The sequence below is a fragment of the Python bivittatus genome, unplaced genomic scaffold (genome assembly GCF_059951505.1).
Source record: "Python bivittatus isolate LINGU-HERP-01145 unplaced genomic scaffold, Pbiv_v1 ctg000480_np1212, whole genome shotgun sequence".
NCBI lineage: Eukaryota > Metazoa > Chordata > Lepidosauria > Squamata > Pythonidae > Python > Python bivittatus.
In genome coordinates, this window is record NW_028277075.1 from 38759418 (window position 1) to 38779802 (window position 20385).

The following is a 20385-nucleotide window of genomic DNA, read 5'->3' on the forward strand; positions in this document are numbered from 1 at the left end:
CTTGCTAATATACTGCAGATTACCTAGAGATCAATGAGTGAACCTCAGCCTAACTTCCATTCATTATAAGCTCAAACACATAGGCACAGAGCAGCAGTCTTAAACCAGAGGCGCTCACATCTAACAGCTTGCAAATGAATGAAGTTGGATAAATAACAGGAGCATAAATGGAATACACTAAATAAAAAGAGGTTATTTAAGGTATACGATGGGAAGTCTTTGCTCTCCATGGGCTATGAAAGAAGCATAGCTCCCTTCACAGAACAAATTCAGGGAGAATTCCAAAATGGAAATGTCTAGAATAATTCATGCAATGCTAAAAGAGGAATGGTTAGGATCACATTTAACTTGGGGTGGGGTGGGGCTTGCTAATAAAATGTCATTGTTAAATTGGAAACAACATTATTATGATGCCAAATAGCTTTATATCAGTTTGACCTATCAATATTAACTTACTTGAAAAGTAAAATGTCCCTTTTACTCTCTTTGCATATTTTGATATAACTTAAGAACCATGAAAAATGTTCAAGACCCAGATACCTTTTTACCTATTTATTTTATGACATCAATTTTTTAAAAAAAATTAAGTGGGCTTACATGCTCTTTATCAGGAAAATATAATGTTCATAATAAACATAGCAAATGAACACACACTTTGGCATTTATGCTCCTTTTGATTTCTGTGTCAATCGCCCAGGTTTACAGTAAAAAAGGAGAAAAGAAATAATAAGGTCTACAGGCCCTGGAGGGGTGAAGGAAAAAGAGAAGTTTCACTAAGGCCTTGGGAAGGAAAAGGAACTGGAAAGCAAAGTGCTGAAGGCAATTTTGTCTCTGCATATTAGATCAGTAGAGAGTCAAAATGCACAAAGATGAGTCCTCTCCTCCCCGAGTGATGTGGCAAATAGTATGTGTCTGTTGCTTCTTCATGGAAAGTTGCCAAAACAGAAACCGTTTCTCCTGGGCTCACAGTAGGTGTTAAATAGAGCAGTAGAAGCTTCTGCTAGTGTATTGTTTGTCGGGTCTGCATAGATATTAAGAAAACTGCTGCATATTTCTAAGGTTACACAGCAATGAGAGTCCTCTGTCCTGTTGTAAGTTTAGCAATTCCTTTGTTTGCATTTTGACTGACCAGGAGCACATCTGTCTAATCTGGATCAAGCATTTTTTTTTTCTCCCCCATCCAGTCTATGACTCGTGTCAAATGCTATTTCACAACTTGAATAGCTTCCTTGGGTTTCTACCTTGAGGATTTTAGCTGCAAGAAGGAAGGTATTTTCTGGATTGCAGGTTTGCAGACTGAAAAATAAGTAGACCAAGTATGTTATTTTCTCCTGTGTGCCTATCTGTCTTGGTAGAATAGGATACTCAATCATCACAATTGCCAGAACAGTTAGAGCTGTTTTCTGACACCATCAAAAATTTTATTATTATTAAATATGCAACCAAGCACACAGTCTGCCCTTCCATGAGTAATCATGCAATGCCAAGAGCATAACATTCAAGAAATGCCAGAGTTGTATTATGTTGACTGATGAAAATAAGTGGCTGATCAATCATGTGAAAGTAAAACAAACTCCAGTTCCTGGCTTAGTAAGTCCATTTCTCCCTGTCCAATCTGCAGTAGCCAATGTCTCAGATTTCATTGCTTCTCTCTACAGAAAGTTCACCCATGTTTCCAAAATGAAAGAAGGAGCTATAGCTCAGTAGAAGAATCTCTGCTTTGTATGCACAAGGACCTAAACCTAATCCTTGGCCTATTCCAGATAAGGAAAGATTATAGTCTGAAACCTTTAGATATTCTTGTCCATCACTCTAGAACAGTGTTTCTCAACCTTGGCAGCTTTCAGATGTATGGACTTCAACTCCCAGAATTCCCCAGCCAGCCTTGCTGGCTGGGGAACTCTGGGAGTTGAAGTCCACACATCTGAAAGCTGCCAAGGTTGAGAAACACTGCTCTAGACAATACTTAGGTACCTAGAAGAGGATGTGACTCAATATAACTCAGCTTCTTATATTGCTGTTTTAGAATATGGGCACCTTTTCCTGACAAATCAGGTGGACTCAAATTTATGAAAAAAGGAATTTGCAAAAATAATATGCAATAACACATGTAGAAAAAAAATATTTGTAATATACTGGCATACATTACAATGCAGCTTTGTCCACATCTTCCCCCCTCCCCCAATTCCTGTGAATATTCATGATAACACACATTAAATATTCTATGTATTAATCTACCCTCCAATGCATAAATCTCTCTGTCAAACCTGACAACTGTTTTATGGAAGCTAATCAGCTATTTATCACTGTATGTATGTACCACCTTCTGCATTTCATTTTTTTTTTTAATCTCTTTGCTCAGTTCTACAATTCTTAGCCAGTGTGATGTTAAATTAATGTTAAGCTGAGTGTACTGTGGGATTTCAGTGAGACTTACTGTACTCAGTAGTGTCAGGATTTCCATTCCATTAAGAAAATGCCTCCTTTATTCATTATTATTACTGGCAGCATGGGTATCTGGGTGGAGGGAGGGGGAGGGAGGGCAAATGACACAACAAACACCACAGTGTTCTGATGCAAACACTGATGTGTTGTTACAAGTAAGGGGCAGACCTCCATTGAGAGACCCATTTAGTAATTCCAATGAAACAAATGGATTCTCCAGGTTCCCCTTTTTCTTTCTCTTTCTTTCTTTCTTTCTTTATTTCTTTCTTTCTTTCTTTCTTTCTTTCTTTTCCTTCCTTCCTTCCTTCCTTCCTTCCTTCCTTCCTTCCTTCCTTCCTTCCTTCCTTCCTTCCTTCCTTCCTTCCTTCCTTCCTTCACTTTATTTTATTTTATTTTATTTTATTTTATTATTTTTTACAAAAGTCTATGCAAGGTTTCCTAACCTTGTCTTTAAGATGTGTGGACTTCAACTCCCAGATTTCCCCAGCCAGCATGCTATTTTTATAATAATAACTGTGAACAACAGAATGTTCAGAAAACAATAAAAAAAAACACAATGAAATCTTACACAGGAGTGGGATAATGAAGAACTAAGGATAAGATTAACATTCAATAGATATCAACAGGAAGAGATGGAAAGGGAATGGATTCAAGACAGCATCTTCAAAGTACAAGCAGAGGGTTACAAAATGGTGGAGAAAGGACAGGAAGGGATGAGATTATTGAGTTAATTAGCTTTGTGGAAGATGGAGGAAGAAACATGGGGCAATGAAGACCCAGGACTGAATGGCCTTGTGGTAGAAGTAAATGTGAGCATTAGACAAAATCTATCCTTGCACTTTTTTTGGTGTTCCTAGTTCTCAGAGCAATAGGTATAACCATCCTGTAGAGACAACAGATAATCCTTAAATAAAAATGGCTGTTGTTCAAAGAGTTTAGAAAAAGATAGAAAGAGTGAAGAATATGTATTAATTTTATATGCTACCACCAGAACATTGTTTTGAAAGCTTGAATTGCACAAATCTCTTCTGTGGTCTAAAAAAAATAGAGGGGGGAGGGGAGGGGAGGGGAGGGAAGGGGAGGGGAGGGAAGGTGGTGGGATCACTTGAAATAATGCCCCTACATAGTTTTACTTTATTGAGGAGTAAGATCTGTTGTTAATATAGCATGATTCACAGATCTCAAATTATTATTGTTTAGCTGCTCTATCTGGAATTCATCCCAGTGGTGGCATCTATTATGCCCTATTGGGAAAAATAATTTTAAAAGCAAAATGCCTTTTGAAGCTTGTTTAATTTCAGTTATACTTCATCTGCCTGTCTCAGCCACATTTTGCAGAGAAAGAAGATACCAGATTAGTTAATCACCAAAGGTTCACTTGGTCATTATTTACATACATCAGAAGAGACATAACCTTAACTAATGTTGCCTTTGGAGCAGGCAGAAGTACAGCAAACCTCAAATCACCCTTCCTTGTCCCATAAATGGTGCTCAAACACAACTCTTGATATTATTACAGTTGTCATTGCTTTTTTCAGCTTTCCAGCCCTAGAAAAAAGGCAGTCTGTAACAACTTTTTCCAACCTGCTGGCCTCTAGATGTTTTGACCAATTACTATGGCCAGTAATAATAAAAGGGTTGGATCTTTAACACAGTGGGTTGTTTATAGAAACAGGACAGGTCTCAGTTCCTAATTTTTTCCCAGCTTGACATCAGAGGAGTTTTCTGATTAGAATTAAAGAGGTTCCTCATCTGTCTTCTTGCACTATTCCAGTTTTCTCCTTCTTCCTCAAGCAACTTGGGCTGATTTCTTGGGCAGCCCATGAACCTGCACCTCCTTTTGTCTGAATTTGTACCACTGGAGTGCACATGGCAGGCTCAGATTGGCAACATCTACCAGTGGAGAAATGAATGGCAACTCGTTTCTAATAACTAATTACATTAACATAACAAAAGAAGGTAATATAATTTTATTGTTGTTCTTCTCTTTTGCTTTTTTGCTTTCTTGTTTTGTTTTCATCGCTTTGGCTTAGTGAATCAAATTACAAATGTTAATGTACATCTGCATGATATTTTGCTTCCAGGAAAGAAGCAGCTTCAGGCCTTGTGGCAAAGAAAAGAAAAGAAAAGAAAAGAAAAGAAAAGAAAAGAAAAGAAAAGAAAAGAAAAGAAAAGAAAAGAAAAGAAAAGAAAAGAAAATTTGTTGTTTGCCTCTGATAGTTATCATTCATAATTCCACCCATGTAGACTAAGAATTCCTTTGCCTTGTGGAAAGATAATTGCTTCCAATTGGTTTAGAAATACTTTATTATGTTTTGACTCAACAAAACAATCCTATTCATTGTACGACCAGTTTCAATATTGCTTCTTCTTTTTCTTTTTAAACTTCAGGTCTCACAGTGATAATTATTCATGCATCTACACACCAGAAGCATGGCTTACACTGGAAATGAAGAACTCTAACCTTCCTAGGTCTCTGCATTGCAATGGATTTCACCCAGCTACAGTCCTTACCCTATCCTTGAGCTACCAGTGTTCCCCATAGCCATCCAACACACACACAATGTAATGGTATGTGGGAATGACCTTTGGAGACAGGGCAAAGAGAAAGAGCCAAGGGAACGGTCAGATAAGAGACAGCATAGCCCACAGCAGGAATGTGGACAGGGCAAGAGGCTCAAAAGGGGCCCTCTCTAGTTTCTTGGGCTATAAAGGAGACGCGGGGAGAAATGTACTTTCAGACTCATACGATTCAGTTAATGTAACCTTACAATAAAGTAGAATTAGCTCATCTGGCTGGGCTTCCTGTCTGGTCTTCCATGCAAGCGCTCTCTCTCTCTCTCTCCCCCCGCCCCGTCACAGACACACAGACACACACACACACAAAACCAGGGAAGAGGTGGTATCTTGACCTCTCCTCATTCTTTACCCCACCACATTCATTTTTTGCAGGGAGGGGGGAAGCGTTCAGTTACCACTGCTGGAGAAGTTACAAAACTGTTTATCCATTCACTAGAAAACAACAAGGGGAAGGTCCCAGTGGACATGGCAATCTGGCTTCTGGAGGGATGGAGAATCCCAGAAGTGGAAATGGGGTGAGATGAGTATTTCCACCAGTGTGAAGTCACCCCATTCTAAGCTCCAGAGAAAGCACTGGAAAAATATCATCACTGCATTACTTCTAGACTGAAAGCTAAGCCAGTTAGTTTTCAGAGTTTAATCAGCTCAACTTTTATTGAACTCTTGAAGTTCCAAGGCATAAGGAAACATGAAAGGTTGTGTCAGCCTTGGTCACTGGTATCCTTATGTATGGAAAAACTTTATTTTTGTAGAAAAATTCTATTCTTGTAAATGTTTTTCAAAATAATCCACATACTATCTTAAATATTATTTCCTTACATTTTTCTCCCTAATTCTAATCCATGATGTAGCTCCACATTTTTCTGATGTTTCAGTATAATGTATCATAGAATTTATTCCTGAAATCCTGCAGATAGTTGTAGCATTGAGTTCCCATTGTGAATATAACATACATTTCATCTTCAGATCTGCCACAGCAATTGAGCCCGCAGTTTCCCAAGTCTGTACTAACACTTCTTACTGGAGCAAATTAATTGGCATTATTCATGTGTCCTAATAAGCTTTTGGCTGCACAATAGTGAAAACCTGGGACTACTTGCAAGTACCGTGCCAATGCCTGCAAGTATTTGGTCAGACTAATTAATAATACGTCTCACCCTAAGACAGAATGAATAATGGTGCATTAAAGAGTGGGAAAATAAGATTGAATCAGTGGGTTTTTCCTCATGAAGCCTGTAGCATTTAGGAGCTATTTGCTACATGTGGCTATATTGGAACTTAATTCACTGCTTGTAGAAGCAGAGGCTCACTAACAGAGATATTTTGTAGGAATCATTGAGCTCAACAGAAGTAAAGCTCTGAATATCAGCAAAAACGAAAAAAAAAATCATGTCTGTTTAATATTGGAAACACAGACCATAGAATAAAAGAATTTACAGTTGTAAACAAAATTTAATACAGATAAGATAGTCTACACATTTCACTTATTTTATTACATCTCAGTAGCACAGAATTGAATCACTCATTATTTGAGAAGAAAAATGAAAGTTTTGTCCTATTTTTGCATGGGTGGGAGAAAGGGATGGATCAGTTTACTTCTGGTCCATGCCAGGTTCATAAATGTTGATTTCTTTTTATCTAGTCCACCCCTTTTTGAAGTAATGTACCAATTTAAAAAGTATGTTCGCATTTGGACTATTCTGTCTGCACAATAGGAACATCTCACTGTTATGAAATGCTTCAAGTTTTCCTGCCTTTTCAAAATTTATTAGACTGTGGTTGCACAGGCATATTGTAGCTGAATATTGTGCATGGGGATGTAAATACCTATGGGATGGTTGACTGATTGGTTATGTGCCATCAAGTCATTTTCTACTTTTAGTGACCACATAGATAGATTTTCTCCATGATGATCTGTCCCTAACCTGGTCTTTCAGGTCTTCCAGTGGTGTACCCATTGCCACTGTCACTGAAGCCATCCACCTTGCTGCTAGTTGTACTCTTCTTCTCTTTCCTTCCACCTTTCCCAGCATTAGAGCTTCTCTAGAGAGCTGGGTCTTCGCACAATGTGTTCAAAGTAGAGTAATAGGAGCCTGGTCATTTTTGCCTCAGGTGAGAATTCTGGGTTGATTTGTTTGATGATCCATTTGTTTGTTTTCTTGGCTATCCACAGTATTCTCAGGAGTCTTCTCCAACACCACCGTTCAAAAGTGTCAATATTCCTCCTATCCTGCTTCTTCAAAGTTCAACTTTTGCTTCCATGGAATGTCACAAGGAATACCATAACTTGCACAATTCTGATCTTTGTAGATATAGGGACATTGCAGCATTTGAATAGTTTTTCCAAGGCCTTCATGGCTGCTCTACCCAATACTAGTCTATGGCATATTTTTTTACTGCTTTTTCCTTTACAGTTGAATGGAATGTTTGAGCCATTATGAAATGTTAAAAAATTCTACTAATCATGGAATCACAAACATTAACAAAGGTTTAACACCCTAAAGCAAAATCACAATAGCAAATTAAGTCAATACAAGAACACTGTGAAGGATCAGCAAAATCTTTAAAGCTTATATTGTACTCTTATTAAGTGTTTCATTTCCAATTGCCTGGTGGTTTGAGGCTTAAGTGGTTGGGAGGCAAGTAAGATACGCTGCTTATACAAGCAGAGAAAATCTCTTTGGTGGGGGGAATCTCCTGTTTTGTTCTGTCTTTTTTTTTTTTTTTTTTAAACAGAGGTTATGAAGCTGACTGGAAACCTACTGAAAAGGTTAAGGTAGGCTTGTTGATAGATAACTCCTTTCAAAGTTAGGTATTGTAAAAACTGATCAGCAAAAGGAAAATGTTTGAATTCTGACTTTTATAATAGTCCTGGCTGAAAACTGCCTTGAAGATTTAATAATAGGTAGGTAGGTAGGTAGGTAGGTAGGTAGGTAGGTAGATAGATAGATAGATAGATAGATAGATAGATAGATAGATAGATAGATAGATAAGCAGATAGAATACTTCTATTTCAGTAGTCAGTAAGTAAATATTGTTTCCTTTCTCAAAGTTGGCCACTAACCAACATTCCTGTCCCCCACTCAAGGGTGTTTATATCTGTGTGTGTGTACATTTTACATTTTAGCCAATTTCATCCAATCTTTACTAAATGTGGTATGTTTCTAGAGGTCACTCAGGTTTTTACAAGTACCAAATTTATATTCCTAAAATTTATTTTATTTTATGAGCTGTATAATATGATAATCCTCATCATCATCCTCATTCTCATTCTCATCCTCATCAGCATCATATATTACACAGCTCTGAAAATAAAAAGTGGACAACTTAGTACAATGTACTACAATGTTGAGAGAGAGGAAAAGAAGAACATTAGTGTATAGTTCATGCTTAACAGAGGGAGATAAAATTGTGCCTGCCTGCTATGTATGCAGGCTTCTTCCCCCCACTTTTTTTTCTTCAACTTCCTCTGTTTTTGTCATTGATTTATTTTACAAAAATTTGGTCTTTTCAGTATATATATATATTTTAATTTAAAATTATTTGAAAAGTCAAAAGGAAGCATGCATACACATTTCATTTTCATGAATTCCAAGATTTTTAATGGGAAATGGTATTCTATCTGCCTCCACTCATCTGTCTATCATCTGTCTGTCTGTCTGTCTGTCTGTCTAGTTAGCAAACTGAATGCAATAACGAGCGCAGAACACACAACTGGGGGAAAAAAAAAGATGGAAGCTTTCTGGTGAAAAGAACAACATGAAACAGGACCACGGAGAGTTCCCATTGAATTCTGCTGGCTCAGATTCTCTCTTGTTAAGTTGAATGCTGAAGTTTATAATGGCATAGAGAAGTGTTCTCTATGATGGTCCTGAATTTGACACTGGATGTCTCCCTGCTGAAGGGTGAGTTTTATTCTCATCAGACTTTTCTTCAGTTTGAAAGAAGCCCAAGGGGCAATATTTCATGATATATGATGCTCATAGCAGCTGAAAGTCTACTTCACCTGTCATTTTCCCCTTCTCTCTTTTTATGCTGGGTTGCATCTGAACATAGAGTTCATATCTGTATTTTTCTTCATTTGTTTTATTAATAAACCACAACCTGGGTGAATTAATGCATACAATTTTGTTTTATTGGGAGAGAGTGAAAGTGTTTTTGAGAAAAGAAAAGAGGGGGAAAAAAAACCCATCTCCCCATGGATTGTTTGTTTTTAATGGGTTTTAATGTTTTGCATGTTTTGCTCTGAGCAGAGAACTGCATAGATCATTCAGGGCATTAAAAAATAGCCACTTAGTTAGTGGCTAAGTTTCAGTTCATACATTATTGTGGTATGTACAGATCAGGTTCGCTCATACTGAAATTCCATATGACAGAAGTAACTCCTGCAGTCTTTTTTTCATATGATCCCCTCTCTCTTTGTGTGCAAACTAGAAGTGAAGGGATTTGGAAAGCATTTAAATTATACACTCTGTCTTTGACACATAGGAAATAAATCCTTTTTCTCCTCCAAATTCTCTTGTACCCCTCCATTCTTTCACAATCACTTATTGCTGAATCTACAGCCTCCTCAATTGGGTAAGGAATACTGGTCTGTTGTCAATGCCAGTGCCTCACCCAGAGCAATGGCAACTGCTTTGGGTGTTTCTGAGCTTTTTATCTACTGAATTGCACAGAGAGAACAAACCGTCATCATCACTAAATTGGGATAATAAAGAAATGGGCTTTCAAGCAGACAGATTTCAGCACTTTTCCTTTGAAGAAAACGGGATTAAGAATTGATGTTATAATATAGTAATAATTATTGACAAAACCCCAAGTATTTCTTACCAGTAGGTGTCACTCACTTGTTAGATACAGAACCCAGGAACATGACCAAAGCTATAACTCTTTTTTATACTAGGAAACTGTACACCACACAATGAATTAGTAGCTGTCGATAACAGCAAGAAATGTCCATGTACTGACAGTTGAGATTCTTCTGTCAATTTTATATGTGTTTGTGTACATATGTGAGAGTGAGTGAATGAATGAGCAATTTTTGATTATAATGATGAAATATATCATTACAAATTATACCCTGTCCTTCATTTTTACTATTGCACGGTGTCTCTTGTCTTTAGGAGGCTTTCAAATGAAATAAAATAAAGAATATTGTCCTAAGAGCGTTCAAGGAAGAAGAGAAAAGGTTTGCCACATGACATCAAAGTTCCTAATATATTGCTGAATTTGAGCTATACATTTGGTTTGCAAGAGGGTTATATTAATTGCTAATAAGTTTTGGTTTCCTTATTATCTCTATAAGAAACAATTTTGGGGAATTACAACATCTGTACCAGGTAAGATGGAAACAACTGTACCAAATGTAGATTTTATACTATTATTATGGTTGGTTGCACAGTCAACTAAATGTTTAGACTGGATTTGGCATTTTTATCCATCTATCAGGTCCCTCCCAAGGACCTGGGATAGGCAGATGTTGTTGTCTGATGGTGTTAAAGGTGTCATCGCAGGATATAAGCTGTTCCAAATAAAGCTGCCTTTGCTGCAACTGACTGATGGTGATTTTCTCAACACTGATGGTGTTCATGTGGAGCTCCAGATGTTTTGGGGTTGCACCCACGGTGCCTATTACTATTGGTATTATCTTTGCTTTCTTTTGCCATAGTTGTTCTATTTGCAGGTCTTTATATTTTGTGAATTTCTCCAGTTCTTTCTCTTCTATTCTGCAGTCTCCAGGTATTGCAATGTCCACTACCCAGATTTTTTGTCTTCCTTATCAACAGTTGTTAAGTCTGGGATGTTGTGTGACAGCTTTCTGTTTGAATCCTAAAGTCCCAGAGCACTTTAATTCTTTATTTTCTATTACTTTGTCTGTTTTGAGTTCCCACCAGTTCTTGTTTGCAGGCAAATGGTATTTCTTGCAGATATTCCAGTGCACCATTGTTGCTACTTTGTCATGCTGTTGTTTGTAGTCAGTCTGTGCAATCTTCTTGCAGCAGCTAACTAGGTATTCCACTGTTTCTTCAGCTTGTTTGAAGAGGTGGCATTTGCTGTCTTTTGCTGTCTTCTCAGTTCTGACTTTATATGCATTTGTTCATAAGGCTTGGCCTTGTGCAGCCAGAATGAGCCCCTCTGTCTCTTTCTTCAACTTTCCTGCTCTTAGCCATTGCCAGGTCTTGTTATCTGCTTTGCCTGCTAGGTTTGTCTGTGTGTGTGTGTGTGTGTGTGTGTGTGTGTACTGGCCATGTAATACTTTGCCTTACTCTGTCTCTTTTCTATTCTTCATTTGATCTTTCTTATAGGCCAGTTTGGTTTCTCTGGTATTCAGTAAGATGATGATGATGATGATGATGATGATGATGATGATGATGATGATGATGGTGATTTTGTGCCTTTTAATCAGTGTTGACTCCTGACAATTGCCTGGACAAGTCCCTGAAGTTTTCTTGGCAAGATTTGGGAAGTGGTTTGCCATTGCCTTCTTCCTAGGGCTGAGAGAGAGTGACTGCCCCAGGGCCACCCAGCTGCCCTTGTGCCTAAGATAGGACTAGAAGTCATGGTCTCCTGGTTTCTAGCCTAATGCCTTAACCACTACACCAAACTGGCTCTTTCTTTCATTATAAACCCCTGAAAAAAGACCATGTCTTTAATCCCTAAATCTAAGTCTTCTAAGTTATCTATGATTATCTACAATCCCCATCTATAATCATCTGAATCTCCATGTGTAGCCCTGGAGCCTTATTCAGTTAACACATTACACAATTTCATTGGAGAAATAGTTATCTAAGAAGCCCTTTATCTTGCATGAGATCAGATACTCTCCAATGTAGGACACAAATGATTTAAAAATAATAATTTAAAATAATTTAATGATTTGTTGTACTTTAACAAAGATATAACAACATTTGTTTCTGTATCCAGCCATTCTCATTTTATTTGCTTTTTAGAGCTATATTAGCATAGACATTAATTTAGCAACCATCAAGTTAAATTAATAAACATTGTATGGTGATATTATAACATCTGCCATTTTGGACTTGTGTTATGACATCCTACAAGTACATAAGCAGTGAATTTTACACTGTGATGTCATGAAGATGATTTATCACTTGCCCTTCCCATCCTCCACATAAAGAATTATACAATTTATCTTTATTTTCATGTAAAAATTGCTAATCAGTAAAAAAAAAAAAAAAACTATGCCAGATAAAAATAAGAAAAAAAATCTGATTCTTGCTACCAAGACAAAGTCATGTCTTAACAGTGATTCTTCAGGTGATAAGAACCTTGTCCTTTTTTTGAGAAAACTGAAATTGATTATTATTAGAATGTCAAGATTACCTAAATGATATTGGCTTTATGGACTTCTGCCAATTTGGCATTTGATCTAAGTAAAGTACTGAAATTCCATAACTGATATTGTTTGCTCTGGATTGATAGGATAATTGAATTCGATTGATAATTCTACACCCTTCAACATATTTTGTTATGTTGATCCTGATTATAATTTCTACAAGTTATTAGCTGGACTTTCCCCCACCCCACCAAAGAGAGTTTGTATGCAATTCAGTTAGGGAAGGCTGCCATGCTAGTTGATGGATGGTTTCCCTTTTTACATCAATATAGATATAGATATCGTCCTCAGTGCACTGGCTTGCTCTGTGCCTGAGTAGTATGGGACCTCATCGTTACAACCTGTGAAGATTCATGTTGCACCAATTTATTTCACTCTACTGCTTGATTCATAACACTGTGCTTTATCCCTAGTTTGCACTGTTTTCTGAACTCCTTCCAATCACTTTACTAGTAATGGAAATAAGAGGAGTCTATATAGCAAAGTACTGTAATCTATTTTGTCTGTAAGTGACTTTTTACTTTCATCCTATGTTGCATCTTTGCATGTGCTACCAGACATACACACACACAAAATCGTTATATCTTTTAGGTATCAGGTTCATACCCTGATATTTAAACAGTTCCTCCTGGTTTAGCATGGCTGATAATATTAACAACTATCTCCAACCAGATTAGTAACTGAACAGTTGCTGATGCAGACAAATGATAGAGGACCAAATGATTTGTGTGTATGTGTACACCAGAAAGCACACACAGCAGGCTGCATATGCTCCACTCTGGGACAATTTCCCATGAGAGGGATTCTCAATGGAGCAGTTGGCATTATTTTGAGCTAACAACCAGTTGCTTCTCCCATAGGGATTTATTGGGGGATTTGGTCTGGGATCCTTTTCTCTGTCATCCCAAACCAGATCCTATCCTCTCTCTCTCTCTCTCTCTCTCTCTGTGACATCAACTATTCTTTTCCCACTACCTGCAGCTGACAAGACAAGTGTCATACTTTATTTCCAGCTCAGGTTTTGCAAATGTCACTCATGATTTCAATAATTAAAGAAGAAACACTACTTTAGGGCAATCTATATATTGATTACTGCTTGGAAGGTACAACTGGCACATGATACAGCTGCCTGATTCCTGAGAGGGCTGACCCACCAAACACATTAAATATTAAGTATGGATGAACAGGATTACAGTAGTTCCTATTGTTTATAAGTGACAGTTGAGATTCAGAATTACAAAGCGTCAACACCTTTAGAAATACTAAAATGATCAGTTCATTTGGAGCACCTGATCTTCATTATGTCATTCATAAGGCAAACCCATGTGAGAACATAATTTATGAGAGAGAGAGAGAGAGAGAGAGAGAGAGAGAATCACCCAGTTGTTTTCATGCTTAGAACTCATGTTCTCCCGTTTCTACCTCAGTGCCTTTAACCACTACATCAAACTGGATTTCAACAATGAACTATAGTAAACAGTATATACTGTAAATATATAGCCTTTCAGAGAGTGTTTGCCCTACAGACTAGAAGTAGCACATGAGACAAGAAGATTAAGTATAATCCATATTTTTATTAATACAAATACTACCTGAAGAACTGTAATGAAAAGCATGAGTGACTCAACTAAATGTTGTGTTTTGCTGAACTACCTGGTAAGAGTTAAGAAAAAAAAATCTACATCACCATTGCTCTGATGAATTAATCTGCTGAATCAGATTAATCAGAGTCCAATTATTAATCCAGCAAATCATGTGATGTGTCTTCCTTTTTTCTTTTTGCAATTCCACTGGCCAGTTTTTGGAAAGATAAGTGCTCCTGGTCCCAAGGGCTTCCTCTCCTCCTAGTTTTCTCAAATAGGTTGCAATAAAGGGCAATCATGGACAGTAATTCTTCACTATGAATACATCTCAAGTTGTTCACCATGGTAGGCTAGTGTATTAATTTCCTTCCTGCCTGCATCTTATGGATAGGATCCAAACCCATATTTTACTACTTTTTTTCTGTTATACTTCTTATGTTTTTAGTTTTTATGATGGTTTACAAAGGTAATATTGTTGATCTGATACAAACCCAACATTGATTAATCTCTATTTACTGAATGTCCAATAGGGTGAACAAATCATTTTAAATATTCCAGTTTCTCATGTTTTAATGTGACTGATAATGTTAGCATCCATCTCTTAACTATTTTCAACCAGATTAGTAATTCATCAATGACAGAGGACCAGGGGATTTTCTCCTAGGTATAATAGCAAGATGTGTGGCACCAAGCCCAATGAAGCCAAGTAAAAGGGTATAAGGAGTTTATCTCACAAAGTATAATGGGTTTACCTACATGTTGCCCAGAGGTCTACTTTCCCAAACTCTTCTTGGTTGACTTTTCTCTGTACTCACAAATTGCAGATCATAATTGGATTAGGAAAGCACAAACACCAGATACTCGTCCAGGAGATAAAGAATCTAACCCCAAAGCATTCATTGTTGAATGTCATTCAAACAAGGTTTTCCAATCCAGCTGGCAAAGCCATCATCTAGCACTGTGGAATGACTGCCTCACACCCATATATTTGTACTCATTGTATTTCCATATGCCAATTCCAAAGCCAATTTTTCAAAATGACAGAGCTGGCCCTATTCCAGATGAATGCCACTTGAAAGACCAAGATCAGCTCCAAAGCAGCATAGCTCATAGATCAGAAGTGGTTCTAATGGAAGGAGAACAATTATTGTGGCAAAAGAAATTTCTTTCCCCTGGACATGAAATTCATTGAAATTTAGCATTACCTGACTCAAGATTAGAACAAGACATGCATTCTCTAAAATAATGCCCTTCCATTTATTATCTGGAAATCCAAGAGCACTAAAATAATATGTTCTGTAACTAGCAGCCCATAAAGCCCAGAAAACTGCCAAACAGTTGATATTCTGCTATACAAAACTGAATCAGCTTAGGTCTTAATATTTATCTTGTTTGCTGACTTATCTTCTGAAGGAAAAACAATATTTTTCAAGCAATTGTTTGCTAAAACAGTAACTATCACAGAGCTTTCTGCCCTATAATTAATGAGCTAAAAAAAAAAAGACCTAAAGAAAAAGAAACTAACACTTTCACCATCTGGATTTAATGCACCTGGAATGATTTGTGAGCAATTTCAGCTGTTTTTTTTTTTTTTCCTCCCTATGAAAAACTATGCATACAGAACACTGTTACCTTCTAGTTATGAGATTATTTATTTTGCATTTCCTTATAGCAACTTTGTATCCTATTTTGTCCCCCTTACATAGTTTGGAGATAGATTGATCAATCCATATATCTATATCTATTTATCTATATATCATATACTTGATGTTATTATTAGATTTGAAGAAGATTTCATAACCTGCAGTTTGAACACATGGCCAAATAGCAGATATTTTGTGTAAAATTGTCAGTCTTAAGCCTGAATGCTTTAAGGAGAAGTAAATACTTTAGAAGGCAAGATTCTTATTACATTCCCGCCCCCCCAAATTAATGACTGAGCCAATCAGAAATATGCCTTACATAATTCATCATGGATGCTTTCTTCAACTATACAATTTTTAAAGGTCCCATCGTAGGTTGGTGTAAAAGCTGTTGTGCCTAGCTGATGTTTCCCATAATTATTGACTTGTAGGACAAGAAAAATATATATTTATGGATATAACAACTGGCATTCAAAAAGTTATAATTATTGTTGTTATTATTAATTATAATGAAAGCTGCCTAATGTAGCTTCAAAATCATCGCATGCAGTAGTCAGAACTCCAGATTGTATTTTAAGAGTCTCTCATGCATACTGTCCTACAAGGTAGACCAGACTAAGAAACCAAGGCCATGTAGGTCAGAATTACTTTTCTTGTAACAGCTACAGTAACAGAATTTTGCAAGTCTGAACATGCTGCCCCCTCCCTCCCTTTATCTTATTGTGAACTAGGGAGGGGCTTGTCTGAGTTGTTTTCTCAAGTTACTTTCTTGGCCCAGGCTCAGTCCCCTTTTCTGTGACTGTTGCCTTGGTAGCAGCTCTTCCTCCTGTCCTTCAAGGCCATTCCCTATGAGCCTGAACACATTGAGATGGAAGGGAAAGGGAACTAAGGCATAAAGATGGAAGGCTTAGAATAACCAATCTCTTGCATAGATTTCAAGATGTATATTCTCAGTTAGCCTAAACATGTTTTTATGTTGTTTTCCCTTAAGGAAAATGCAGGCAGTAGAATCCAAGTAACAAGAAGGGCATACAGGAAGAGGGGGGAGGGGGGAAATTGCCCTTGTAGGAATCTGACAGGTGAGATTAAAACTTGTGTTCATTCAGGTATATCACAATATTATGTAAGTGCTGCAAATTGTACTGACAGCATCTGTTACTTGTGGCCTAGGGAATGTCAAGCGAGATATAAATGTGAAAATGCACATTTTATAGCTTCCTTTCAAAGTTAAATTTTCACATTAGGCTGGCTGTATCTGTAAATACATTTTACAGGCATATACTTTCTGTTCTACCCACTCAATACATATTGAGTAGGTGGGACTGTGAAACAGAGCCATGTTTTCACAATGCTTTCAGAGAGAGCACAAAAGACCTGAAAGGAGGAGGCAAATGTGTTTGGAAAACAGTTTTCTTCATCAGACAATATACCAATATGATAGACAGACAGACAAACTCCATCCCTTACCTGTGCAATTCATTAAGTACTCTCGGGCTATAGCAAGCTGAAGCATAGATTAAAAGCTCCTCCCTCAGTAAATGTTCTGATTTGTACTTGATTGTTTTACTGTGCCTTTCTGAGACTTCATCAGTCTTTGTAGGCTTTCCTTCATGTAAAAAGGATCTTAAGATGGTTCATAAAGATACCTAGAAATATTACATTCAAACATTGCAGTAGAATCTACAACTTACAACCACATTAAAAACATAAGTAACATCTGTAAAACAGAGGACCCTTCCTTCTCCAGTGTTAGAAATCAGAGGAGGAGGAAAAGAAAGGAAACAAGCATGAAGCATCTTCTGGCTGTTGTTGTTGTTGTTTCTTCCTTGCAACTTGACAGTTTCCAGACATGTGGAATGGAGGTGATAGGAAAATATTGTATTCCAGTATCTTGGAAGGTTCCCAGGTTTAGGATTGATGTGATATAATAGAAATGTAGCATAGAAGATTTTGAAATTTGGGGGGGGGGGAACCCCTTTTCAACAACATAATGAAAAGCAAGAAATGATCTCCCTAATCCTCTCAACAAGAAGCTCTGTAAAACTATAACCTGGAGAAAATCTTCTACTGCTACTCATCTTCAATGTGCTTAATTTATTTATTCATGGGATGATATGGAATGATTTAAATACCAGTAGAACAAAATATATGTAGCTCGGGTTGAACTGTGGAGTCCTTGGTGCTCTCTGAGCTTGGTTGTTTGCTTGCAACCTGACTAGGTAACATCATCAGTGCTAGGCAACATCTAGTCTAGCACTGATGATGTTACCTAGCCAGGTAATGAAATGTCTGCAAGCAAACACCAAGCTCAGAGAGCACCAAGGATTCCACAATGATTTAAATCCCACATTTGTTTCAGGAACTCAAGGCAATGTACCTAGCCCACTCCTTTACATTGTTACATCTCTGGGAGAAGGGTATTGCTCAATATGGGTGCTACCACTGAGAAGGCTTGGTCTGTCATGGATAAACCTCATGAGGAAGGGGAAACTATAGCAGTGTGATGGAATGGAATTATGAAGGCCAGGCTCAGAGAGATAAACATTTTCTTAGCTCGCCAGAACATTGTGGGAGGAACAAGAGGATGAGACTGGCACCTCCCTGAGGAATTCACACTGTTGTGGCTGGAGGACTTTGGGAGCTGGGGTTTTAGTCTGGGAAGATTCTTGCTAGAGGTTGTAGCTAATAAACCTAGCTGGACTGAATTGGCATTGTCTCTTGGAGTTCCTTGGGCTAGGCCTGACAAGCAGGGCCTTTCAGGATGAGTAGACTGGGCAGACAGATTTGATTCTGACAATCCATTGCTTAATATATCCTAGTGCAGCACCTTAAAGAGCTTTATTGGTAATAATCAACACTTCAAATTGGCCTTAGAAGTTAACTAGCAATAACTAGCAAGTTATTTCAAAATACATATTTCCAAAGCAAGAACTGTTTAATAATAATAATAATAATAATAATAATAATAATAATAATAATAATAATAATAATAATATCTTAGCAATGAACACAGAAGAGTTTTACACTTGAAGGATGTTTTTTTCTAGGCTCATTTATCCTATTCTGTGGATTTACACAGCAAAAATGTTAGTATAATATAAAAATAGTGGTGGAATAAGTTATCAGTATTCATTCCCTAGAGCATGAAAGGATTCTTTAAACCCTTCAACTTTATGAAATTTGACACATCTGTTCTATACTGATGATTTTGATCACTGTGTGCCTGTGTCAGCAGCTCATCAATTCCTTCGGCTGTTTTGAGAAATGATGCTTGGATACTTAAATCCCCTCTAAGCCTAAATGCATGGAATGGCATTCAGACCCGCAGAGGCACAGCAGAAGCTATTGGTGCTGTCTTACTCTTATTCCTGTGTGTTGTTTTCCTATTTCCAAAGTCAGATAGTGTTCAGACAACTCAGTAGGGTTTACTTCCGTGCTTTGACTCATACATCTGGAACATAAAGTTTCCCCTGCCCACCCCCAAGGACTAGAGCAGTGTTGTCCAAACTTGGCCACTTTAAGATGAGTGGACTTGCTGGCTGGGGAATTCTGGGAGTTGAAGTCCACTCATCTTAAAGTGGCCAAGTTTGGACAACACTGGACTAGAGCTTCATGTATCTGAATCCCATTAAGTATCACTCAGCTGGGATATATTGTAAATTTCATTAGAAATGTCACTAATCTGTAATTTTATTTCCACAGTTTGCTTCAAAACACAAAGTTCTTAGATCAAATCAAATCTTTATTACGGTCATAGACCAGCCTATACAAAGTTCATAGTATGTTCAGCACACTGCATTGTGGCTAGATGTTTTGTACAGTACAGAAAGAGCACGTTTCTATAGAATAGTTTTATGGTGAGGTTCATGTTCGTGATACCACAATACTGAATTTACATTCTGCTGAATCAGTTGCCTCATTCATTGGCTTAGGCACTGAAGTTGCTTCTAAAGCTATTTGGCCAATGTGGTCTCCTAATTACCTCCATGGAACAACTAAACATTGCACACTAGTAAGTGTCTTTGTGTTTGCTTTTTCACACCCTCCTTTCAACTTCCTTGTTCTTTTCTCCAATGAGTTTTGCTTTTAGTTAGCTATTTCTAACATTGTTTTCTTTCACATTAAGCCATATATTTGATGTACATACCTGCCACTTTTTTTCTCCCATATCTGAATGTTACAGGAATTCAACATAGCTGAAACCAAACCTCCTTATCCTCATTCATATTATTGCATTCAGGGTTGATTTGATCTCAGGCTGGATATATCAGTGATGGACAGGTTTTATGAAGGTAACAAGGATATCTTGATTCTAAACCAGAGTAAACAAGCTATCATAAAAATTGTGGAATACATATTCTGACAGTCACTTCTGAAAGTAATTATTTCTGAATCTCTGATATAATCTTCTATAATTTTGAGGGCCAAAGGAAGTGCTCATTTGTTTCTGAATTGGCTCAATCAATTTAACAGAGAAATCTGCATGATAGCATGGACTATGGCAGAGACAAATGTCCTTGAAAGCTGGAAGAAATAAGGCATTGCTGTTTTGTTCCTTACTGGATAGGAATTTATTACAATAATGCATTTATATAATCATCTCTATCAGCATACAATAGCTGCACTCACCACTGAGCTCTTAAGTGATGCCAAATTGCACCAGATGAACAATGAGAAATATCAGGCTACATTTCCATTTCTATCTTGTATTTATAGTGTGACAATCATAGTAGAACGCAGGCAATGAACAAACAAAAAAGTTCAAAATGAAATCAAG